This window comes from Schistocerca cancellata, chromosome 8, assembly GCF_023864275.1.
Source record: "Schistocerca cancellata isolate TAMUIC-IGC-003103 chromosome 8, iqSchCanc2.1, whole genome shotgun sequence".
Classification (NCBI taxonomy): Eukaryota; Metazoa; Arthropoda; class Insecta; order Orthoptera; family Acrididae; genus Schistocerca; species Schistocerca cancellata.
Window position 1 is genome coordinate 41950338 of NC_064633.1, and position 26855 is coordinate 41977192.

General features: G+C 43.4%; 1 protein-coding gene and 1 non-coding gene across 2 annotated transcripts in view; one reads left to right on the top strand and one right to left on the bottom strand.

Annotated features, from left to right (window-relative positions):
* The window catches only part of LOC126095026 (uncharacterized), a gene marked incomplete at its 3' end in the record, with an annotated part of 123927 nt that overhangs the window by 60588 nt on the left and 36484 nt on the right, over positions 1–26855 (bottom strand). The gene's annotated exons all lie outside the window — the stretch shown is intronic.
* Positions 22211–22284, top strand: Trnat-ugu (transfer RNA threonine (anticodon UGU)). Its single transcript has one exon. It is a non-coding gene; the product is annotated as a tRNA-Thr (tRNA).

The following is a 26855-nucleotide window of genomic DNA, read 5'->3' on the forward strand; positions in this document are numbered from 1 at the left end:
TTGACACCGGTGTGTCAGATCCACCATACTTGCTCCGGACACTGCGAGAGGGCTGTACAAGCAATGATCACACGCACGGCACAGCGGACACACCAGGAACCGCGGTGTTGGCCGTCGAATGGCGCTAGCTCCGCAGCATTTGTGCACCGCCGCCGTCAGTGTCAGCCAGTTTGCCGTGGCATACGGAGCTCCATCGCAGTCTTTAACACTGGTAGCATGCCGCGACAGCGCGGACGTGAACCGTATGTGCAGTTGACGGGCTTTGAGCGAGGGCGTATAGTGGGCATGCGGGAGGCCGGGTGGACGTACCGCCGAATTGCTCAACACGTGGGGCGTGAGGTCTCCACAGTACATCGATGTTGTCGCCAGTGGTCGGCGGAAGGTGCACGTGCCCGTCGACCTGGGACCGGACCGCAGCGACGCACAGATGCACGCCAAGACCGTAGGATCCTACGCAGAGCCGTAGGGGACCGCACCGCCACTTCCCAGTAAATTAGGGACACTGTTGCTCCTGGGGTATCGGCGAGGATCATTCGCAACCGTCTCCATGAAGCTGGGCTACGGTCCCGCACACCGTTAGGCCGTCTTCCGCTCACGCCCCAACATCGTGCAGCCCGCCTCCAGTGGTGTCGCGACAGGCGTGAATGGAGGGACGAATGGAGACATGTCGTCTTCAGCGATGAGAGTCGCTTCTGCCTTGGTGCCAATGATGGTCGTATGCGTGTTTGGCGCCGTGCAGGTGAGCGCCACAATCAGGACTGCATACGACCGAGGCACACAGGGCCAACACCCGGCATCATGGTGTGGGGAGCGATCTCCTACACTGGCCGTACACCACTGGTGATCGTCGAGGGGACAATGAATAGTGCACGGTACATCCAAACCGTCATCGAACCCATCGTTCTACCATTCCTAGACCGGCAAGGGAACTTGCTGTTCCAACAGGACAATGCACGTCCGCATGTATCCCGTGCCACCCAACGTGCTCTAGAAGGTGTAAGTCAACTACCCTGGCCAGCAAGATCTCCGGATCTGTCCCCCATTGAGCATGTTTGGGACTGGATGAAGCGTCGTCTCACGCGGTCTGCACGTCCAGCACGAACGCTGGTCCAACTGAGGCGCCAGGTGTAAATGGCATGGCAAGCCGTTCCACAGGACTACATCCAGCATCTCTACGATCGTCTCCATGGGAGAATAGCAGCCTGCATTGCTGCGAAAGGTGGATACACACTGTACTAGTGCCGACATTGTGCATGCTCTGTTGCCTGTGTCTATGTGCCTGTGGTTCTGTCAGTGTGATCATGTGATGTATCTGACCCCAGGAATGTGTCAATTAAGTTTCCCCTTCCTGGGACAATGAATTCAAGGTGTTCTTATTTCAATTTCCAGGAGTGTATTTTCGTCAGCCGTCTCTTCCTGGCCCCACTTAAACATTTTCAACCACCTTGAAACCTTCAGGGCGATAGAGTTGCGTCCACGTAAGATTACTAGATCAAATGATTGGTATCGGCATAACTTTTGCCGAGTTTGGGCTAAAATTTGAGAACTGTTCGATCGCTTGTCCATCGCGAGTCGTTACAGTCTCCAAGACATGTTTTACAAAAGCAAAGATTCTGATGCAATCATTGCTTGGAATGGACATCCTAACTTTGGACGCGTTTTGTAGCCAAACGTCCGCACCTTCCCCTCCCCTTTCTGGCACAAACGGTCAGAATGCACAACGACGTACAGTCGCTCTGCAATAAAATAACTTGTATTCTTCCAAGAATACGCCCTGTGTAACTATTTTTCGTTTTCAGCAGAGCGTAAGATGACGTACCACCCCTCAAGGAAAGTTCTACAAAAGACATTGACAGTGCGATGTTATGTACACCAGGAGGGATATGTTCTTAATACAACACTGTTGTAAACTTGGTGCCTTGTTTCAATAATGGACGTTTCACCAATGAAAATGAATGCCAAAGTATTTCTGTATCCCACTTCTTGGTCATTGTCTCTTCCTGACTAGTCTCATTAACTTCATCCTACTCTTCATCATGACTAAATTGTGATCTGAGTCTATATCTGCTGTGGGTGTGCCTTACAATGTAATGTGAACACTCTTGGCAACGAGGGTCGCTGCCCCATAGGCTCATCCTTGAGTACAGCGAATACCTAGCAGAGAGATAGCCGAGAGAGTGGATATTTCATAGGAGCGTGCTTGTTTTGTTATTAACAATGTCCTAAATTGGAGGAAGCTTTCAAGGATGTGAGAACCAAAATGTTTGAACAGCAAACAAAATGTGAGACGAGTTGACACTTACAGAACAGTTTCCAGCCTATTTTGTACCTGCAAAGGATACGCTGGCCGAGCGAGTGGCCGAGGATGGAACCTGGCTCCACTTTTATGGTTCTGAAACCAAGGAACAGCTGAAGGAGTCTCGGCACGGAGCGCCTCAGCGACTGAAAAAGTTCTGCACCAAGTAATCATCCAAAAAGTAAAAGCGTCCGTCCCCTGGAACAAATACGGTACTCTGCTGGTGGATTACGTGACTGTAGAACAATTAGCTAGTATTACAAAATACTCTTTAATCACCCAAAAGACCAGTTTAGACGAAATCCCGGAAAAGTTAACCAAAGGGATCGCTTTGCTGTAGGACTATGTACTTTTAGACGCCCCAAAGTTGTAACTGTCAAGCTGAATGTCTTGCGTTTACAATTAGTCGATGATATCCGTATTCATCTGACCTGACCCCTGTGGAGAATCATGTGCTCCATAACCTGATGAAAAAACCTGGAGCGTCATCATTTTGATGACATCAGAGATGTCAAACATGCTGCTGAGAACTGATTTGATTACTTATTTCATGATTTCTCCTTGAATGATATAGGTAAACATAAAAAAATTATGCAACAAGTGGCTCAGTCTTAGGGGGTGAAGGTATGGGATATGGTGAAACGTTGAATAAATTTGTACTTCACAACTCTGATTATAATTTTTCTGTGGAAAGCCAGGAACGTTTCAGTCAACCCTGATCAATGAAGCACATCAGATCTATTTGCTACATGATGCCCACATCCAAAATAATGGACATCATAGTATTTGACGACAGCAGACAGGTAAAATTTTCGTGACCTGCCATTGTAAGGCTAGGCGTGTTTTTGTTAAAAGTGTACTTACTTTTAATGCAGCCTTCTTTTAGGTCTATGAATTCTATCTTTTGTTTTTAGGAGGTATAGTTTACATCATGCAATTTTTTATTGTGGAAAGTGCGAAAAATGATTCTTCTATATGTTCATGATCTCTTTGTTGGACACAAAACTCTTCTAATTCCACAAAATTATTTAGATATGAGAATACGTAGAAGTTAATATGAAGGATGTTAGGGATGTAGGTGCCAATATTTTTGTTGGTGACTGAGGACAGTGTAATGAGGATCATTATGCAGTATGTACTTCATATTTTTATGTTGGTTAGTACTTCCAAGTATGTGTGGCAAGAGTAAGCCATTAATGCTTATTTTCCGCTGGGCAGTAGATCAGGTGTTGAAGTGTTTCTACTTGAATGCAAGGTGGTTAGTCTACACTGACGAGTGTAGTCCGCTTAATGGTGCAATTACAATTGTGCAGAAAATATCAGGTAGTAAAGTGTGGCACATTTTCCTGGGAAGACACAGAGAAAAGCAACAAACACACCAAAATGGGTACATATTAAGTTACCAACAATCAGAATATCTGAAGTTATACTCCTAACAACCTGTAGGTAAAACCTCGTGAATAGGGTCGATGTTCAGACATTTTTTTTTTCAAAGCCCTCAGTTTGCACATCCCGAAAGCATCTTTCTGGGTATAAAAACTAATGAGCCAAAACCTTATGAGCACTGCCCACAGTGGTATCGAATGCCGCCTGGTAGCAAAGCGGGAAAGTGATGTGGCAAGGGAAGCACAGAATCAGTTCAGAAACGGAAGACCATTCGAGCGACGATACGCGCTGCAAATTGGGGAAATCCACTGACATTAGTGACTCTGACAAAGGACAGATTGTTATGGCCCAGAGCTTGCGAACGAACATCTCGGAAATGGCGAGACTGATCACGTGTTCTCATGCTGCTGTCTTGAGCACCGATGGTAAGTCGCTGGAGGATGATGAAACCAAGAGTAAGCGAGAAGGTGTTCGACTTCCATGTCCAATGACAGAACACGGCGGTCGGGGGACTTGCTAAAATGGTTCAAATGGCTCTGAGCACTATGGGACTTAACATCTGAGATCATCAGTCCCCTAGAACTTAGCACTACTTAAACCTAACTAACCTAAGGACATCACACAGATCCATTAGCAAGACAGGATTCTAACCTGCGACCGTAGCGGTCGCGCGGTTACAGACTGAAGCGCCTAGAACCGCTCGGACACTCTCGCCGGCGGGAGACTTGCCTACAGTATAAACTAGGAGAGACGGTCATGTCTGTTGCTGATCTGACTACAGGGTACAGCGTGATTATAGTTAAAATTTCGCTACTTGAGAGGGCCCCTATGAAAAACGAGTGATCATAAGACGTTGAAACCTCGTGGAAACAGTTGTAATGGCATGCGGGAGAGAAATAACGAATAAACCACTGAAAAACCATTTTAATTTCAACATGAGAAGATAACATTTCTTAATTGCGTACTATTTTTATGTTCCAGGTTACAAACGTTGCTGAATGCGACGACCATCTACATCCACAACAGTCCGGAATCGGTATTGCTCTACTACTGCCTGAAACATGTCAAGTGGAACGTTGACTGCCTCCCTCGCTACGCTCATCTTCAACCTCCAAACTGTGTTAGTATCAGGTGGCAAACGGCGTCCTTGAAGTAACCCCACAGGCAGAAATCTCACAGGGTCTCATCTGGTGATCTTGCTGACCGCGCAGTTTGGAACGATCATCCAGTGATTCTGTTTTCTCCAAATGAATTATGGAGCAACCGAGTGACCTCACAAGCAACGTGAGGTGGAGCTCCATCATGTATCAAAACAGTTCAGCCGAAAGCTTTTGTGCCGTACACGCTGCGTGTCCTTGGTCTTTGGGATCAGTGCTCCTCCCTACGTTGTCATACCAGTACCGGCGTCTGGTGGCGAGTCACGGCACCAACATTGTTAACAACGCAAATCCTGCAGTGCGCAGTCTGAACATCATTCCTATAAACTTTGGCACGGTGAACAGTTTTCCGTTTACACTGGCTCAAGTAGCTTAAGTTTAATTACAGCCAACTTAAACAATTCTGGTGCAGGTAAAAGTGTTTTGTAGCACACTGTTCAGTGTACATTGCTAAACTTGGGGTTCCACAGCGGACATCTATGTGTTCCCATATTGACAGAACGAAATTGACAGTTAGGGTTACAGTGAGGACAGGAGCATCGAGATTGGACAGTGGATTAACGGTAACGTATCATCTGGTCGGATGAATCACGTTTCTTGTTACACCAGTTCGATGGATTGTCTAGATACGCCGTTGTCCGGGCTATCCCTCCTCGAAACGTGCACGATTGCTCGGACGCAGGTCGCTAGGGGCACTATTACGCTGTGAGGGACATTCACAGCCGTAGGACCGGAGACTGTAATCGAAGGCACCACGGCAGCTGTAGATTACGTGAACGTTTTTGCGGACCACCTGCATCCCCTCATGCTTAATGTCTTCTCCGACGTCGATTGAGTCTTCCATCATGATAACTGTCCGTGTCACAAGGCCAAAAGAGTGCTACAGTGGGATTCAAGTGCAACTCAGTTTGAAGCCTTATCCACCAAATTCGCCTGATCCGAACTCGATGGAACACATTTCGATGCTATCGGGTGCCAACTCTGCGCCCGCAAACCAACGATACTAATTTACGGGAATTGCGTGACCTTTGCATGAGTGGGACAGTGCACAAATGGTTTAATTCGTACCTAACTGGAAGAGTGCAGAAAGTTGAAATAAGTAGTTCTCATAATATGCAAAGATCAGCACATTCCTCAAACTGGGGAACTATCAAGAATGGCGTTCCACAAGGGTCAGTCTTGGGTCCTTTGTTGTTCTTAATATATATTAATGACTTGCCATTCTATATTCATGAAGAGGCAAAGTTAGTTCTCTTTGCTGATGATACAAGTATAGTAATCACATCTGACAAACAAGACTTAACTGATGAAATTGTCAATACTGTCTTTCAGAAAATTACTAAGTGGTTCCTTGTAAACGGACTCTCACAGAATTTTGATAAGACACAGTACATACAGTTCCGTACAGTGAATGGTATGACGCCATTAATAAATATAGACCTTAATCAGAAGCATATGGCTAAGGTAGAATATTCCAAATTTTTAGGTGTGTCCATTGATGAGAGATTAAATTGGAAGAAACACATTGATGATCTGCTGAAACGTTTGAGTTCAGCTACTTATGCAATAAGGGTCATTGCAAATTTTGGTGATAAACATCTTAGTAAATTAGCTTACTACGCCTATTTTCACTCGTTGCTTTCATATGGCATCATATTTTGGGGTAATTCATCACTGAGGAATAAAGTATTTATTGCACAAAAGCGTGTAATCAGAATAATAGCTGGAGTCCACCCAAGATCATCCTGCAGACATTTATTTAAGGATCTAGGGATATTCACAGTAGCTTCTCAGTATATATACTCTCTTATGAAATTTGTTATTAACAACCAAACCCAATTCAAAAGTAATAGCAGTGTGCATAACTACAATACTAGGAGAAAGGATGATCTTCACTATTCAAGATTAAATCTAACTTTGGCACAGAAAGGGGTGAATTATACTGGCACTAAAGTCTTTGGTCAGTTACCAAATAGTATCAAAAGTCTGACAGATAACCAACAAGTATTTAAGAAGAAATTAAAAGAATTTCTGAATGACAACTCCTTCTACTCCATAGAGGAATTTTTAGATATAAATTAAAAAAAACAAAAAAACAAAAATATTAATAAAAAAATTAAAAAAAATACAAATAAAAAAAACACAAAAATGAAAAAGTTGTTATATTAACTTAAGTATGTTGTTAAATTAACTTAATTATGTCATGTATTGGAAAATTTGACTCGTTCCACATCATTACGAAATATCGTATTCATGATCCATGGAACTAGTATTACTCTAATCTAATCTACTCTTGCGTACACTTCTGGTGCCACACAAGGGCTTGTAGATTCCATGACATCGTGAATGGCTGCTGTATTGTGCTCCAGAGGTGGAGGAACGGGCTGTCGGGCAGGTAGTCATAGCGCTGTAGTTCATCATTGTGCAGCGCTGTTATAATGAAACCTTCGCTATTTGAACCAATGTAGATGGGAAACTATTTACTGTATTGGTACCCAACATTCCTTGCCGCAGTGGTAACACCGGTTTCCGTCAAATTACCGAAGTTAAGCGCTGTCGGGCAGGGCTAGCACTTGGATGGGTGACCATCCGGTCTGCCGAGCGCTGTTGACAAACGGAGTGCACTCAGACTTTGTCAGGCAAACTGAGGAGCTATTTGATTGAGAAGTAGCGGCTCCGGCCTCGTAAAGTAACATAAGGCCGGGAGAGCGGTGTGCTGACCACATGTCACTCCACATCCATATCGAGTGACACCCTCGGGACGAGAATGACACGGCGGCCGGTCGGTACGATTGGGCCTTCATGGCCAGTTCGGGCAGAGAGTACCCAACTTTAGAGGAATGACGTTCAGTCCGTGCGCTGCAGGATTTGCATTGTTGATAGTGTTAGTGTCAGGACTTGTCACTAGGCAACGGCGACGTTGGATTGAAACACAAGCATCAGTGTGCAGGGACTTAACATGGGTCTGGACGAGGTAGCGTAGCTCTGCTCGTGAAGCCGTTTTATCGAAACAATGCCAATAGTGTAGCTGCTCTTCGCGAATATCGACGCATTAAGGGGCTCCGGAACGCCCTATACTTGCAATGTTAAAATAACGCTTATAAATTACATCTTCCCTCACAAAGTATTTGAGGTAGGAAGTTGAACTTTTTACAGATTATTTATTGGAATATGGGCTACAACTTAACACAGGGATTTTACAAAATTTTAGTTCAGTTATTAAAGATGATTTTTTTTCAATTGTAATGAAAATTCACAACATTTTTTTGCAATTTTTTATTTATATATTCAAAAATATACAGTTTTTTGGAAAAAGGCTGTGTTAAATTATGCAGAAGGTACTATGTAACATTTACTGAAACTTTGAAACAAATATGTTTGGAAGATCCTTAGAAAACATGTAATTAGTATGAGAAAATAAAAGTTTTGGGAATCGAGCGACAAAGATTGGATTAACTTTTTAGTGCATTCCAGGTCCATAGGATGGATTATCTTCATCCTCTGCAAACTCCTCCTCCAGCTTCCTCTTGTTCCTCCTCCTGTTTACTCTTGCTTGTATTTCTAGACTCTTTACAGCCCTGTCTGCAGCCCGAAGGCGTTCCTTGTCTAAAGCAAGCATCGCTCGTACCATGTTAGAACCTATCTTCATTCCCATATTTCTAAATACCTTGCACCTTACAATGTTGCCATCATTGAAAGTCGCAACAGCAACTTTACTTTTACTCATTATTATACTTCAACAAAACAGAGACTCAAGAAACAGAATTAATTACGAATATTTTCGAGATAACGACAGAGTAAATAAACATGAAACAATCGACAATCACACCAGCGATATATATTGAACCAACACAGGTTAGCCAAAACACATACTTTATCTCACATCACTAAAATGTAACTGATGAACACGGACGCTAATAGTAACTCCATTTGACAGCAGTTTAACAGCGCCACAGTGGGTCACGCCCATTTAGAACACAGTTCAAAAAAAATTTAAAAATAGTTGTAGTCTTCGGAATTGAATAAATTATATATCTATTAAAAGGTAATAGTCTGCAGATTCAGAAAACGCAAAAAAGTAAAAATTGAACTTTTCATGACTTTCAGCCTTTCCTGATCCCCTTAAAGGAGTACGGAGAGGTTCTCTTACTACACTGGTGTTGAAGAACACGATTTAGTAATTCGAATTAACTCACGATTTGGGAATTGCTCGTGGGAGAAGCCGACGGCCAATTGCGCCACCAATCGCTGAAGAAGCTACTGTTGCCGTGGCTGAGAATGCTAACGTGGGATGCCGAAGCAGTGTGCGAGGTGTCTCACGATATCTGAAAATTCCATGGTGCACCGTTCGAAAAGTGCTGCGAACAATTATGGAATGATATCCATACAAACTTCACATTACTCGCCAACTTCTGCCCTGTGACGCAGACATCCAAGTAGACTTCGCTCTTACGTTTCTTGCTAGGGTTGAAGTTGACAACATGTGACCTTAGAATATTTTGTGGAGTGATGAAGCATGCATTACACTCACTGGGACCGTGAACACTTACAATTGTGGCATTTGGGGATCGTTACCACCAACGAACGTTCATGAAATTCTCCTACATAGCGGATGCATCATTTAGTGGTATGACTTCACGGCACCATAATTGGTCCATTTTTGTTTGAAGAGTTCGGACCCCAAGGAGCAAGGACCAAAGACTTGCAGCGTGTTGTTATCTGCCCCGCCAACATGCCATCCCTGCTCTATGGGAGAGAGGTGCTTTGGACTCAGTTGTTGTGATCCACGATGGAGCTCCAACTCACACTGCTCGTGAGGTTGCTCAGTTACACCATAAATAGGATCATCGGTCGATTCTAAACTGCCTGGCCACCAGGTTTGGATCTGTGCAATTCCTGCCTGTTCCTGTAGGACAAGTTTTATCAACGGGACCCTAACACACATTGGACGTTGAAGATGAGCATAACGACAGAGGTGGCCAACATCCCACCTGAGACGTTTCGGACAGCAATAGAGTAGTCTCTAGTGAGGTTCCTGTCTGACGTGGATACAGATGGTCCTCACACTGAGCAACGTTTGTACCCTGGAACGCAAACATGGTCAGCAATTAACAGATGTTGCCCTCTCAGATGGGAATTAAAATGTGTTTCTTCCAGCGGTTTATTCCTTATTTGTCTTCCACGTATGCTTAAAAATGTTTCCACAAAGCTTCATTGTCCTACGATCACTGGTTTTCGAAGGGGTCCCTCTGAAATAGCGAAGGTTTTGTTGTAAATACCCTGTATACCTGTATATTGCGCAGGTGGAAGCCTTTTTTTCTTTTCTTTTTCTTTTTTTTTTAATATAAGTATGGGCTTCCTCTTACGCTTTCTTTACCAGATTACTTCAGAAAACTAACATAATATTTCCCAGCTGTTGCTTTTCGATTTTCGAACTAATCAACGATGAGAGTCGCTTTTCTATTCCAAAAAAGATCGGCTATATGTTTTCTGGCTGGGGAACAACTTCGCCAATCTTTGGTACAGGGTTACCGAATTCCATTTTATCTTCTGATTGCCACAGTCTAGAATGTTCAAAACATTGCTGAGAAAACCGTTTTCGTATCTGATTTTCGTAAGCATTCAACACTTACAACAGCCGTCTTCAACGAAGGTTTCTTCAGTTAGCATAACATACGCCTGTAACTCTCGTTGTACCAGCTTATGAAGTTGAACAAAACACACAAAACACGTCTTAAATTTCTGTATGGCATATAATAACATTCAGGAAACAAAATATTATGAAAAATAAATTTTTCTGTGTCAGGGCGATAAATGTTAACCTGCGATCGTTCAAGACTCATGGTAACTTTCTTCGAACCTGTCACTTTGTTTAAATACTTTATATAATAATAGGAAGCTTTACGAAAGGGACCGAAACCAATAGTGAAATAAGCTAATGCAAGGCCTACGTTTGTTGACAGAATTCGGAGAATGTACAGACCCTCTCTTAAAAACATCGCACATGAGACTCTAGTGAAATCCATTCCGTATGATTACTGTACTGTTTGATGACGTTATCTAGACAGCTGACTGCGAATATCGAAAGTATTCAGAGAATTTACAGTTAGAATTGTAACAGGTCGATAGAGACGATACGATAGTCTGACAGTGATTCTCAGGAAATTTAAACGGGAATCTTTGGGAATACGGTGAGATTATTCTCGGTTACCCTACTGGATAAAATTAGAAATTTTTTTAAGTTAATTGTGTAATAATCCTGCTGCCTCCATGGCATATTTCACGTATGAATCGTTAGAAATAGATAAGAGTGAGCATAGCGCTCAGGAGGCACACAAATTTCTCTTATCGTCGTCGAATACAACGAGTCACGACGTGGCTGATGTAGCTTCGACGTTACATCCACTAGGCACTGTAGAAGTGTTTGTGGAGTGTATGAGCCCCACAACGTAGAAGACAGTGCAGTGTTGACAAGATTCGTGATGTCAGCGCACTTGGAGTGAGCCAGATAGTAAACTTATGGTCCCAGGAAGGCTGCTAACTGAGAACCAGAAGGAATGAGGTGTGGATGATCAGACATGGTGAAGCAGGGAATGTACAAAAAATGATCTTCACTTGGAACTTTAATTTTGCGATTAGAAATGTACAGACTGTAAGAAGATCAAGGCTGCAGATATTTAAGGCACTAGAACCGCTGAAGTCTGCTGTTTAAAGTATGTTATTGTAATGAAAAATAAGTAACAATGAAAAGAAGATTATACTACCTTGGAGATGGGATATCCCAAACGTCAGGCACCCACATTCTTCTGGCTTGTAGATCACATCAACACATGCTGTAAAAATGAATGTACATATACAGGCTGTTCATTTTAACTGAGGACATTGAAATTTCTCGGAAACTGCACATCGGATAAAAAAATAAAAAAAAAAATTATAATTTCAATTTGTTTGTCTCGGACTGGGACGACCAATGATACCACGCTCGACCCCCCCCCCCCCTCTCCACTCCGTCCATGGGTGGCAGGAGCAACTTTGAAATCTTCAATGGGAACTCGCAATTTTTTATTTCGCATTACTATTGTAGGCAAAAATCTGCATTCGTTTTGTGTGAAGCATTTTCTTCATTTAGCCACAGATGGCACTGTAATCAGAGGAATAGAAATGGGTACACAATCCTAATTTACGACGTGCTACTAAATGGTCCTTGCATATGCAGTGGCACATGGCTCCTCACTTACCATGCTGCGAGATCAGAACAGGCCAACATTTCATAACTTCTAATTAAACACCCCATTAGCAACGCTTTACTGCGACGTATCGAACAGGAGGCTACTCAACGCGCTGCTGTGGCCGTGGCTCGAGACGATCGCTACTCCACTTTTCCAATTAGAGCAAGTGTTCAAACGTAGTACCGCCAACTTCAATCTGCTTTTCAAATGACCATACAGAGACCAGTAACTTATCTACGGGAATGTCAGCACAGGCGTTTCTGATGCGGTTGACCATATCTTTAAGCCTTTGGGACCTACTGGAACACCTTATCTCTTAAATATCCCCAGAAATCGGGAGCCCTAAAGGGCCAATTAATAGGTCCACCTCTGCCGATCCTCCGACCAGTGTCTAATACCTCCCGTGCCGCGCGGAGCGGCCGCGCGGTTTGGGGCGTCATGTTACGGACTGCGCGGCCCCTCACGTCGGAGGTTCGAGTCTCCCTCGGTCATGCGTGTGTGTGTGTGTGTGTGTGTTGATCTTAGCGTAAGTTATTTTAAGTGGTGTTTAAGTCTAGGGACCGATGACCTAAGCAGTTTGGTCCCTTAGTAATTTACACACCTTTGAACATTTCTGAATACCTGCCGTGCTTCAACAGCGTAATGCGGTGGGAAACTGTCATGCTGAAACCACATACGTTGTCGAACGTCCAGAGCAACGTCCTGCAGTAGTTCCGGTAGTTCGTGTTCCAAGAAGTTCTGTATTTGCGTCCATTCAACGGGCAGTCGATAAAATGCGGACCTATAACTTCGTTCCCTATGATGCTACACCCTACGTTAACCGACCGAGGACGTTGATGGTCAACTCGCCGTAACCTGTGGGCATTGTCTACATGGTATGCCGTTTAACGCTACCATGGTTTATGAATATAAGCTCATCGAAAAATAGTACCCTGGCAAAGAACGTGGGGGACGCTTGCATTAGTTGACGTACCTATTGACAAGACATTACCTGGATGTAGAAATCGGCGCCATTAAGTCCTTGTTGCAGTAACACGTGGCGTGGCTGATTCCTATGATGACGGAGTATAGTAACGATACTACCTACGGACATACCGGAATCGCGGTGTAGGCTAATTGCCGGGCGCTTGTCCGTGGGTTGTGGTGCACTGCCGCTAGTACAGCTATTTCACATTAACTTCTCCTGTAACACGTTTTCCACGTTTCCTTTTGCCCGTACGTAAGGTGTCTTCAGACACAAAGGCGTTCACAACCTTGTAAAAGAACGGACGAGAGCTAGCTTTCTCTGGAAAACGCTCGGCATACAAGGCTCAACATTTCACCTACGTTGTCAGTAAATCAAGATCATTTCAATTTTTTCTCCTGTAGTTGCAACATTCATCGTCCACTTGGACGTCTGTATTCCAAATGATACGTAAGTGAGAAGGAAATAAACACTGCGCAAGTACTGTAATGCTTAGAGCCGCTATCAGCTCCACGTCTGCACGGTACGCTGGCCCTGGTTGCAGTGTACCGCCTGTTACGATACGTCGTAGTTCGCTACTCGGCCACGGCGGCGCGTCCAGTAGTCCCCTGTTCGATACGTCAGAGAAATACAACGTTGAGAATAGGGTTTCCAGTTAGAAGCTATGAAATACTGGCCAGTCCTATCCTCGCAGCATGGAGGAGAAGTCCCACCTACCATTGGATGTCCAAGAGCAATTGTGCAACAGGTCGTAAATTACGATAGTTAACGCATTTCTATTCCTCTGATGACAGCGCCATCTGTGGCGAAACGAAGAAAGTTCGTTTGCAGATTTTTCCGTAGAATCGTGATCTCGGTAAGAAACGGGGGTTACCACTGAAGATTTCAAAGTTGCCGCCCTCCATCCACGCACTGGGTGGGGTGGCGGGTCGAGTATGGTATCATTGGATGTCCCCCTCCGAAATAAACAATTTGGAATTATAGCTTTTTTTGATACAATACGTAGTCTTCGAGATATTTCAATGCCTTCAGTTAAAATGAACACCCTATATAAGTATATATATGTGTACGTTCCACATCTCCTTTTTACCCTCTCCCAAGGTGGCTTCCGCCGGCTCCCCCTCCCTGATGATGTCCTCCTCCCCTCCATCTACCCCTGCTACCAACTTTGATCCTCCCACACTCCTCCTGTGCTTGCTCCTCTGGGCACCCTCCCTCCCTTCTCCATTTCTCCCCGCTCCTCCCCCTGGCTTCCCCTCCCCTCCCCTCCCCTCCCCTCCCCTCCCCTCCCCTGTCCCTCTCCTCCTGCCTCCGTATCCTCAGCCGTTGGCATCCTTGTTCTCCCCTCTCCCCCACCTCACCCCTGTTCCCCTCTTGGCAGGTCCCCGGACTCGCACACGCTAAGTGGACATTCGCGCGCCGGAGATCACCGCCATCAGCGTCTCGTGTGTGCCGTCATGTTTCGCGTTCAGTGTTCACCGTCATACTCCATCGTTCACCAGTACCATCGTCTTGTTCAGTGTTTGTGCGTCGTATCAACAGTTTGCAGTGTGGATTATCGTCGAGTGTGAACGGCTCCGTGTTTGTCTTAATGTGTCTCCTGTTTTACTGCCAGCCGTTCTGTAACTTATGTGTCTCCTCAGTGTTTTTTTTTCTCATTGTGTATCCTATGGCTGAAGAGCAGCGTAGAATGCAGCTGACAGCCTGCCTGTTGTACAGGTTTAAAATAACAATAAAGAAAAAAAAATCTCCTCTTAAAAATTCCTCATCTGTCCTATCCTCTGTTATGCCAGCATTGCCTGGATCTCCACACCCACCTGCTTTTACAAGGTCCTCCAAATCCTCAAACACCTAGCCTTCTGTATTTGCCTTCCTTCTCCCACATGGCTCATGTACGGCCTCAACCCCTTCCCCCACTTCCTCCAACATCGCTGCATCCTTTACATTGTCCGCAGGCTTGATCCCCCCACCCCCTGGTTTCCTCCTTCCTCTCCACCCCCCACCCACTGCCACACCTCTGTCGCTGTATCCCTCCCTTCCTCCACTACTACACCCTCCTCATCAGGGCAATTTCCAGCACCTCCCCCTCCAGGATGTTGAACTTCGCTTTGACATCTACCCTTCCTTCCAACTGTAACCTGGCCTTGTTCCCTCCTCTCCCCAGGGCCCCCCTTTTCCTCTCCCCTCCTTCTCCCAGAGCGGATTTTTCTCCTCCCCCCCCCCCCCGAGTCTCTGCACCCACTCCTCAACCATGTCCCTCCCACATCCTTCCCTCCTGTGCTACATCAGTGTTGTCTTTGGTGCTGTTCTCCGGTGCGTCAAGAGCTGTGATTTTAATTTGTGTGCCGGACTTGTACATAGTGTTACTGTCAGTGATCGTTATGTGCTACGTGATCCATCGATACTTTTATGCTGCAGCCATGCTTCGCCTTGTGTTCTTTTAATTGTCCTAGTGTGAGGTTTTTTGTGCTCAATACTTTTTAAGGTTTTTTTCTTCATGTTACAGTCGCCCCCTTTTTGTCTGTTCTCGTCCATTATGTTCCCCCTTTTTTATATTTTTGTCTGCCATATTTTATCCTTTGTAATTTTAAATGTCTTCTGTTGTATCATTATTGTCTTTTGGCTGAACAGCAGCGCATATGCTGCTGCCAGCCCACCCAAGATGGGGAAGTAAAATTCAATAAAGAAAAATAAAATCTCCTCTTATACCACTGGACCAATAGCAATCAAACTTGGTACACATCTCACTTACAGTCTGGTAATAATCCCTGTAGGGTAAGACCCACCTACTTATCAAATGGGTGGGACTGATAAGCAGTGTACCCTATGATGAGTGAACACCTATACTTCAGGAGTCCAGTATGTGAGAATTGTCCACAGGCTTGATCCCCCCCACCCCCTGGTTTCCTCCTTCCTCTCCACCCCCCGCCCACTGCCACGCCTCTCAGTGACTTGCAACAAGTTTTACCAAACTTTTTCTCGCTGTTTATCCCTACAGATTCATGAAAGGAAGAAAGTTTATTGATTGCCACATTCTCACAGTTCATACAGTAAATTTGCCACATGAAACATGGCGTTTTAATTATTACTTTCTTACTACTAATTGCACTCGTGGAAAATTTGCAGAAAGTATTCACACATACCACTGAATGTACCAGCAAAATACATTGTTCAGAAGCTACGACCTCATAAGCACTGAGATGTGTAGAAAGCTGCCGCATCACACAAGAGGTTTAAATTTCTTACCTCATTGCTACTAATACTATTCGCAATACTTTTCGCTGACAATATCCACATATGTCACTAAATGTATCTACGAAAACATATCAATGTACGACATAGAATTCACGAAATATGACTTCAAATACGGAAATGCGTGAAAAACTGCCGCATGGTGCATGACGTTTTAATTTATAAGTTCTTTGCTGCTAACTCCATTCGCGACACATTTCGCACACAGTATCCACGTAGATATCTGACTGTGCCTACAAAAATATACCACTTTACAGCTCGTAGTTCAGGAAGTATGACGTCAAATTCTGAGATACTGCTGCATCTCGTATGGCGTTTTGATGTATTACTTCTTAACTACTAAATCTGTGCGCAACACATTTCACTGACCGATCGTACATACAAGTGCCACTGAATTTACAATAAACAAATAAAGTCACTGTACAGTACATAGTTCAGGAGGTACGACGTCATAAGCTTTGAGACGGGTGAAAAACTGTGGCGTCGTGCAAGACACTTTATTAATTTATTACTTCTTTACTGCTAACTCTATTCACAACTCGTCTCGCAGACAGTAGTCACGTACACCACTGAATGTATACGCAACATTACATCATTGTACAGCACATAGTTCAGGAGATTACGAGTAAACGGGACTGCAGGGCGAAATTCGCTAGATACAGGTGAAATATATTTACAAATACCTATGAAACACTTTAAACGTGTGTGAAAAATATTCAGCAATTGCGTACTCCAGTCAAATCACGGGTAAAAGGACCATCCTGAACCCTTGGAGTGATTTCAAGCCAATTTAGTATACTTTTAGCTACCATCTGGAAAGAAATGGTGCGGGAGTAAAAACCATAAGTCATCTATCGTGGTGGGGGTGATAACATGGAGACAGAGAAGGGAGGGGGGGGGGGGGAGGCGATGGACAGATAGTAGGAGGCAGAAGATGGACACATACAAGGAGATGAAGTTCGGGAAGCATACCCGTGGTCTAGGGGTAGCGTCTTTGATTCATAATCAAAACGTCTTCGGTCCCGGGTTCGATCCCCGCCACTGCCTAAATTTTGATAAATAATCAGCATTGGCGGCCGAAAACTTCCGGCATAAGAAGTCAGCCTCATTCTGCCAACGGCCTTGTCAAAGAGGGCGGAGGAGCGGATAGAGGTTCAGGGCACTCTCTTGTCCTAGGGGTGGGAAATTGCCCCTAAAGGCGGAAGAATCAGCAATGATCAACGACATGAGGATGCAGAAGGCGATGGAAACCACTGCATTAAAGACACGTAACGTGTATCAACAGGACATGTGGCCTGTATTTGAAGAAGTGTCATGATGATCTCTCCATTGGCAAAAGATTCCGGTATAGTCCCGCATTCGAATCTCCGGGAGGGGACTGCCAAGGGGGAGGTTACGATGAGAAAAAGATTGAATAATCAACGAAAGGATAACGTTCTACGAGTCGGGGCGTGGAATGTCAGAAGCTTGAACGTGGTAGCGAAACTAGAAAATCTGAAAAGGGAAATGCAAAGGCTCAATCTAGATATAGTAGGGGTCAGTGAAGTGAAGTGGAAGGAAGACAAGGATTTCTGGTCAGATGAGTATCGGGTAATATCAACAGCAGCAGAAACTGGTATAACAGGTGTAGGATTCGTTATGAATAGGAAGGTAGGGCAGAGGGTGTGTTACAGTGAACAGTTCAGTGACCGGGTTGTTCTAATCAGAATCGACAGCAGACCAACACCGACAACGATAGTTCAGGTATACATGCCGACGTCGCAAGCTGAAGATGAACAGATAGAGAAAGTGTATGACGATATTGAAAGGGTAATGCAGTATGTAAAGGGGGACGAAAATCTAATAGTCATGGGCGACTGGAATGCAGTTGTAGGGGAAGGAGTAGAAGAAAAGATTAAAGGAGAATATGGGCTTGGGACAAGGAATGAAAGAGGAGAAAGACTAATTGAATTCTGTAACAAGTTTCAGTTAGTAATAGCGAATACCCTGTTCAAGAATCACAAGAGGAGGAGGTATACTTGGAAAAGGCCGGGAGATACGGGAAGATTTCAATTAGATTACATCATGGTCAGACAGAGATTCCGAAATCAGATACTGGATTGTAAGGAGCAGATATAGACTCAGATCACAATATAGTAGTGATGAAGAGTAGGCTTAAGTTCAAGACATTAGTCAGGAAGAATCAATACGCAAAGAAGTGGGATACGGAAGTACTAAGGAATGACGAGATACGTTTGAAGTTCTCTAACGCTATAGATACAGCAATAAGGAATAGCGCAGTAGGCAGTACAGCTCAAGAGGAATGGGCATCTCTAAAAAGGGCCATCACAGAAGTTGGGATGGAAAACATAGGTACAAAGAAGGTAGCTGCGAAGAAACCATGGGTAACAGAGGAAATACTTCAGTTGATTGATGAAAGGAGGAAGTACAAACATGTTCCCGGAAAATCAGGAATACAGAAATACAAGTCGCTGAGAAATGAAATATATAGGAAGTGCAGGGAAGCTAAGACGAAATGGGTGCAGGAAAAATGTGAAGACATCGAAAAAGATATGATTGTCGGAACGACAGACTCAGCATACAGGAAAGTCAAAACAACCTTTGGTGACATTAAAAGCAACGGTGGTAACATTAAGAGCGCAACGGGAATTCCACTGTTAAATGCAGAGGAGAGAGGGTGATAGATGTGATAGAAGAAGAAACAGGAGTCGATTTACAAGAGATAGGGGATCCAAATAAGGCAGAAGGGATAGATAACATTCCATCAGAATTTCTAAAATCATTTGGGGAAGTGGCAACAAAACGACTATTCACGTTGGTGTATAGAATATATGAGTCTGGCGATATACCATCTGACTTTCGGAAAAGCATCATCCACACAATTCCGAAGACGGCAAGAGCTGACAAGTGCGAGAATTATCGCACAATCAGCTTAACAGCTCATGCATCGAAGCTGCTTTCATGAATAATATACAGAAGAATGGAAAAGAAAATTGAGAATGCGCTAGGTGACGATCAGTTTGGCTTTAGGAAAAGTAAAGGGACGGCTAATAATTGAAGCAAGGCTAAAGAAAAATCAAGACACTTTCATAGGATTTGACGACCTGGAAAAAGCGTTCGACAATATAAAATGGTGCAAGCTGTTCGAGATTCTGAAAAAAGTAGGGGTAAGCTATAGGGAGAGACGGGTCATATACAATATGTACAACAACCAAGAGGGAATAATAAGAGTGGACGATCAAGAACGAAGTGCTCGTATTAAGAAGGGTGTAAGACAAGGCTGTAGCCTTTTGCCCCTACTCTTCAATCTGTACATCGAGGAAGCAATGATGGAAATAAAAGAAAGGTTCAGGAGTGGAATTAAAATACAAGGTGAAAGGACATCAATGATACGATTCGCTGATGACATTGCTATCCTGAGTGAAAGTGAAGAGGAATTAAATGATGTGCTGAACGGAATGAACAGTCTAATGAGTACACAGTATGGTTTGAGAGCAAATCGGAGAAAGACGAAGGTAATGAGAAGTAGTGGAAATGAGAAGAGCGAGAAACTTAACATCAGGATTGATGGTCACGAAGTCAATGAAGTTAAGGAATTATGCTACCTAGGCAGTAAAATAACCAATGACGGAGCAAGGAGGACATCAAAAGCAGACTCGCTATGGCAAAAAAGGGATTTCTGGCCAAGAGAAGTCTACTAATATCAAATTCCGACCTTAATTTGAGGAAGAAATTTCGGAGGATGTACGTCTGGAGTACAGCATTGTATGGTAGTGAAACATGGACTGTGGGAAAACCGAAACAGAAGAGAATCGAAGCATTTGAGATGTGGTGCTATAGACGAATGTTGAAAATTAGGTGGACTGATAAGGTAAGGAATGAGGAGGTTCTACGCAGAATCGGAGAGGAAAGGAATATGTGGAAAACACTGATAAGGAGAAGGGACAGGATGATAGGACATCTGGAAGACATGAGGGAATGACTTCCTTGGTACTAGAGGGAGTTGTAGAGGGCAAAAACTGTAGAGGAAGACAGAGATTGGAATACGTCAAGCAAATAATTGAGAACGTAGGTTGCAAGTGCTACTCTGAGATGAAGAGGTTAGCACAGGAAAGGAATTCGTGGCGGGCCGCATCAAACCAGTCAGTAGACTGATGACAAAAAAAAAAAAAAAAAAAGAAGTGAGTCTACTCTGAGATGGGGTGGAAAGGGACAGAGAAGGGGGAGAGGAGGAGGACAGAGAGAGCAGAGAGGAGGGATATGGACAGAGGCAGTAGGAAGAAGAGAGAGGCTGTGAGAGGGAGGAGATGAACAGAGAGAGGGGAAGAGGAAATGGGAAAAGAAAGGGGAGGAGATCGACAGACAAAGGAGGAGGAGGAATTGGGGAGTGAAAGAGAAGAGGCAGAGATGAATGGAAAGAGAGCAGAGGGAGAGGTGGACAGAGAAAGGAAATATGAGAGGATGAACAGGGGAGGGGAAGAGGACATGAACAGAGGGGAAGGGGGAGATGGGAAATGAGAGGGGAGGAGGAGACGAATAGAGGGGAAAGTAAGGACACAGGGAGGGAGGAGAACATGGACAGAGAGAGGGGCAGGAGAGTATTGAGTGGGGAGGGGGGATCGAGAAGATGGACGGAGGGGTGGTGGAGGCTGAAGGAGGACTTGGACAAAGAGAAGGTGAAGGACGAGATAAAGTAATAGAAGACTGGAATAAATACAAACCTGGGCAACAACGTGTACTCAGCTAGTCACATTGTATAATACTGACTCAATGTTTCTGATATTACTGGAAGTGACCTTCTCCGAGATGTGAACACAATTGGGGCTATGTAACATAACTCTTATATACTGTCTTCATTCCTGCGCGATATTCTTTAGAAAAGAGTGTAAATAAAATTCGTTGTAAGGTACGATGTTAGGAGTGAAGTGATGTTAGAAGTGAAATCTATGGGGTCTGATGTTCATTAATAATAATAATAATAACTAAGACTGCATTTTACTCATGCAATTGGCGTATCTGGAGGGATCTGCTTTCGTGACGTAATCCTGCTTTCGCGATATCCGATGGCGGTTAGCACAGATGCGAGGAAAATTCGTTGTCGAGTGGGCATTAAATCAATTTATGGGGTCAGCAGCAAAATTAGAGAGCTGTTGTAGCCTGCGAAGGTTCTCGTCAACACGCTGCACGCGCCGACAATTTACTGGATGAGTTGTTCAAAATGCCTCTGAGCACTATGGGACATCAGTCCCCTAGAACTACTTAAACATAACTAACCTAAGGACATCACACACATCCATGCCCGAGGCAGGATTCTAACGTGCGACCGTAGCGGTCACGCGGTTCCAGACTGTAGCGCCTAGAACCGCTCGGCCACCCCGGCCGGCAGGGATGAGTTGCGAGTGTGGGGTAGGTTACATCGGAGAGATGAGGCGACCCATCAGAACACGGCAAACAGAGCACGAGCGTCAAGTACATCTCAGATAACGTCATAGATTCGCCCTGGAAGAACACTAAAGTAATGGAGTAAACTTGTTGTCATAATACTTAGTCTGAGGACTGGTTTGATGCAGCTTCCGTCGCTAGTCTTTAATGTGCAAGCCTCTTCATCTCTGCATGAGAATTACAGTGCACATCCACTTGAATCTGCCTACTACAGTTAAACCTTGATCTACCTCTTCAATTTCTGTCCCACCCTTCCCTCCACTGCCTAAATGACGATTCCTTTACGATATATATGAAGACAGTAACTGTTCTCGAAGGAACAGATACTGTTGATGACCGCGCAGCTTTTCCCTGGAATAAATGATGACTAACTGAAACCCTCAGCTGCCGACAGGTGTTGTTGATATACCTCCAAGTGGACAGCTGAAAATGTGTGCCCCGACCGGGACTCGAACCCGGGATCTCCTGCTTACATGGCAGACGCTCCTCGGTGGCTCAGATGGATAGAGCGTCTGCCATGTAAGCAGGAGATCCCGGGTTCGAGTCCCGGTCGGGGCACACATTTTCAGCTGTCCACTTGGAGGTATATCAACAAGACCTGTCGGCACCTGAGGGTTTTCAGTTAGTCATCATTTATTCCTGGGAAAAGCTGCACGCTCATCAACAGTAACTGTTCCTTCGAGACCAGTTACTGTCTTCATAGATATAGTTAAAGGCTACCCAGCCATTGACCTTCGTCTGTGCGAATGCACACAGGTTGCCCAAATTCTTACAGGAATCGACAAAGCGTGCGCGAGTAATGAGTGGATGGGCAAATGTCTATAGTGTACATTACATATGTAGAATTGTGGACAGTTGGGAATGTGAGTCTCACGGGAGGCGTGCAAGGGATAAGTCCCTGCAGTCGAACTATTCATCTGTATCCTCGGTGGCTCATAAACCGGCACGGTAGCTCAGCGTGTTCGGTCAGAGGGTTAGCAGCCCTCTGTAATAAAAAAAAAAAAAAAACTGAGCTAATCGATCAACAACGAACTTAAATGGATGTCTTACGACGTCCACCCCGAGCAGATGCAACGAACAAAAGTCAACAAAATGAGATTTTAAAAAAGGATGGATAGAGCGTCTGCCATGTAAGCAGGAGATCCCGGGTTCGAGTCCCGCTCGGGGCACACATTTTCAGCTGTCCGCTTCGAGGTATATCAACAACACCTGTCGGCAGCAGAGGGTTTCAGTTAGATTCCTTTACGCTTCAAGATTTGTCACATCACCTCTTAATTTAGTCAGGTTGTATCGCAAAATTCTTTTTGTCACAATTCTTTTCTCCCCGATGAGATTCAATACCTCTTCATTCGTTACTAGATCTTCCCGTCTGAGTATTCTTCTGTAGCAGTACATTTCAAAAAAATTCTATCCACTTATTGGCTGAGCTGCTTATCGTCCACGTTTCAGTATTAGATATTAATAAATTTAATTTTTCCGGAAGTGGTTTTCCTGCTATTGGCAGTCTGCATTTTGTATTATCTCTGCTTCAGCCATCATCAATTGCTTTGCTTCCAAACAGCAAAATTTATCGACTACTTTTACTGTCTCGTTTCCTTATCTAAGTCCTTCAGCATCACCTGATTTAATTAATTAATTATCCTTGTTTTACTTTCGTTAATATTCGTCATATAATCTATTTTCAAGACACTATCTATTCAGTTCAACTGATCTTCCAATTACTTTGTCTGAGCCCTATAAACTTTCTCCTTTGTGTCCTTCGCAGCTTGCTCAGTGTACAGATTGAATTATGTAACAGTGCCCTGCTTCCCATTCATGTGAATCAACTTCCATATCTGCAGTCTAGTTTTTGTGCAAGTTAACCTTTTGCGCTCTGAATTTTATCCTTGGTATCTTCAGAATTTCGAAGAATGTCTTTATTTATTTATTTATTGTTCCGCGGGACCAAGTTTAGGAGAAGTCTCCATGGTCATGGAACGAGTCAATACATGAAATTATAACACGATAGTAGAAACAGATAAAATGAAATATAAGTAACATATTCAGGCGACAATTCATAAGTTTAAATAAAGAAAATCAACAATGTAACACTGGAATTTGCTTAATTTTTCAGCTGTTCCAGGAGCTCCTCGACAGAATAGAAGGAGTGAGCCATGAGGAAACTCTTCAGTGTAGACTTAAAAGTGTTTGGGCTACTGCTAAGATTTTTGAGTTCTTGTGGTAGCTTATTGAAAATGGATGCAGCAGAATACTGCACTCCTTTCTGCACAAGAGTCAAGGGAGTGCATTCCACATGCAGATTTGATTTCTGCCTAGTATTAACTGAGTGAAAGCTGCTAACTCTTGGGAATAAGCTAATATTGCTAACAACAAACGACATTAAAGAAAATATATACTGTGAGGGCAATGTCAGAATTCCCAGACTATTGAATAGGGGTCGACAAGAGGTTCTCGAACTTACACCACACATAGCTCGAACAGCCCGTTTTTGAGCCAAAAATACCCTTTTTGAATCAGAAGAATTACCCCAAAAAATAATACCATACGACATAAGCGTATGAAAATATGCGAAGTAGACTACTTTTCGAGTTGAAGTGTCACTTATTTCAGATACTGTTCTAATGGTAAATAAAGCGGCATTTAGTTTCTGAACAAGATCCTGAACATGAGCTTTCCACAACAGCTTACCATCTATCCGAACGCCTAGGAACTTGAACTGTTCCGTCTCGCTTATAATATGCCCATTCTGTCTGATCAAAATATCGGTTCTTGTTGTATTGTGAGTTAGAAACTGTAAAAACTGAGTCTTATTGTGATTTAGCATCAAATTATTTTCCACAAGCCACGAACTTATTTCATGAACTACATTATTTGATACTGTTTCAATATTCCAGTCATTATTGCAAAGAGTTTGCTCTAAACGTAGAAATGTTTTAATTGTAAGTTTGTCTTTGGTCAGTCTAACTTCTAAGAGTTAGCTCGGCAGGCTGACTCACATATTCCTATACTTCACTGGAATCCAAACTGATTTTCCCTGAGGTCGTCCTCTACTAGTCTTTCCATTATTATGTAAATACTTTGTATTTTGCAACAATGTCTTACTAAATTGGTGCTTCGCCAATATTTACACTTGTCAGTAACAGCTTGTTCTGGAATTGCAGTTATTACATTCTTTTTGAAGTCTGAGTGTATTTCGCTTGTCCCACATCCCTGCACGCCAGATGAAATAGTTTTGTTATGCTTGGCTCTTCAAGAGTGTCATTAATTCTAAAGGAATGTCATTTAGTCCAGGGACTAAAGTTTAGAAGATGTTTTAGAATGACGTTTTACAAAAAAAAGTCTTTCAGGCCTTTGACAAATTCTTCTCGTCTTGATCAACTCATCTTCCATTTCGATACTATTATCTTCAAGTTTGATTCCTTTATGTAACCCTTCTGTATATTCCACTTTCCAGCTTCTCTTCCTCTGTTTAGCACTTGCCTACCATCTGAACTCTTGATATTCGTACAGATGCTTCCCTTTTGTCGAAAAGCTCTTTAATTTTCCAATAGCTGGCATCTACCTTTCCCATAGTCATACTTGATTTGCATGTCATCTCTATCTATTTCTGCCTGGCCATTGAGGACTTCCTGTAACTCTTAATTTGTTGAACGTCTGTATTCCGTTTTACCTGCTTCAAGTCGATTAAATTCAATATCTCAAGTGTTATCCAAGGATTTCTATCGAGCCTTATGTTTTGTTTATCGACGCTCTGCTACCTTCATTATTATATCTCTCAAAGCTATCCGTTCGTCCTCTTTTGTACTCACATTCTATGTTTCTATCAATCGTTACGTAATGAGACTCTCAATAATCCATGATTCTTTCAATTTATCCAGGTCCCAACTCCTTAATTTCCTACCTTTCTTCAATTTCTTCAGATATATATCGGCAGTTTATAACCAATAAATTACAGCCAGGGTCTCTATCTCTCCCTGCATTGTTTTGCAATTCAAAATCTCTGCCTTTACATTATAGAAGCTGTTTTAAAATGACGTTTAAAAATTTTGGGGATAGTTTTCTTGCACTAAAACAAGGAAAAAGTACATGGACTCTAAAACCCATACCTTAAGAGTTGCTAGCACTTTTTCATCTTCGCTACAGTAAAACAAAAAAATGGCTCTGAGCACTATGGCACTCAACATCTTAGGTCATAAGTCCCCTAGAACTTAGAACCACTTAAACCTAACTAACCTAAGGACATCACACACACCCATGCCCGAGGCAGGATTCGAACCTGCGACCGTAGCAGTCCCGCGGTTCCGGACTGCAGCGCCAGAACCGCACGGCCACCGCGGCCGGCTTACAGTAAAACACATCTCCTCCATTGAACAAGTGCAAATAGCTCTTTAAGTTACGCATTTTAGAGCGCATGTTTACTGGATATTTTTTCCTTGTTTTGGTCCATAATACCTACTTCATATATATGGAAAGCAAAGAGCTTTCAGTAGAAGAAATGTGGTTCACATTATCGAGTATGAAAAAGTGCTCATAACTCTTGGTGAAGGTAAGCATTTTAGAGACTATGTTCGCTGAACTTCTTATTTTAGTGTAATGAATATGTCCCCAAATTTTTAAAACGTCATTCTGAGGCACTCTGTCTAACCTAATGGACGGTATCATGATTCCACTTCGGTTGTTGCTTAACTGACAAGTATTTACTTTATTACTTTCCGCACTTTTGGTCAATGTCGGCATTACAATCGTGCGAAACGTAATAAAGTAAATACTTGTTAGTTAACCAACAGCCGAGGTGGAACCATGACACTGACCTCCAAAAAATTCACGGCTGGGGTACCCTATATGAAGAAAATGATTGTGTGTTCTATTTGAAGCCTTCCTGTCTATGCACAGCTCTTCCATCTATTCATTCTTCTTGCTTGATTCTTAGAACAAGCGTTTTCAGTAACTTATTTGTGCTCAGTGTAAATTTCTACTTGGCGATTTCCTCTTTCATCCCTTTCCTCCAGTCCATATGGAATTTTATCCCCACGCAAAAATTAGATTTTCGTCTCCGTTAATGAACTGAATAATTACTTTTATCTCATCACACATCGCTTCAGACTCCTCATCATAAGCGGAACTTGTAA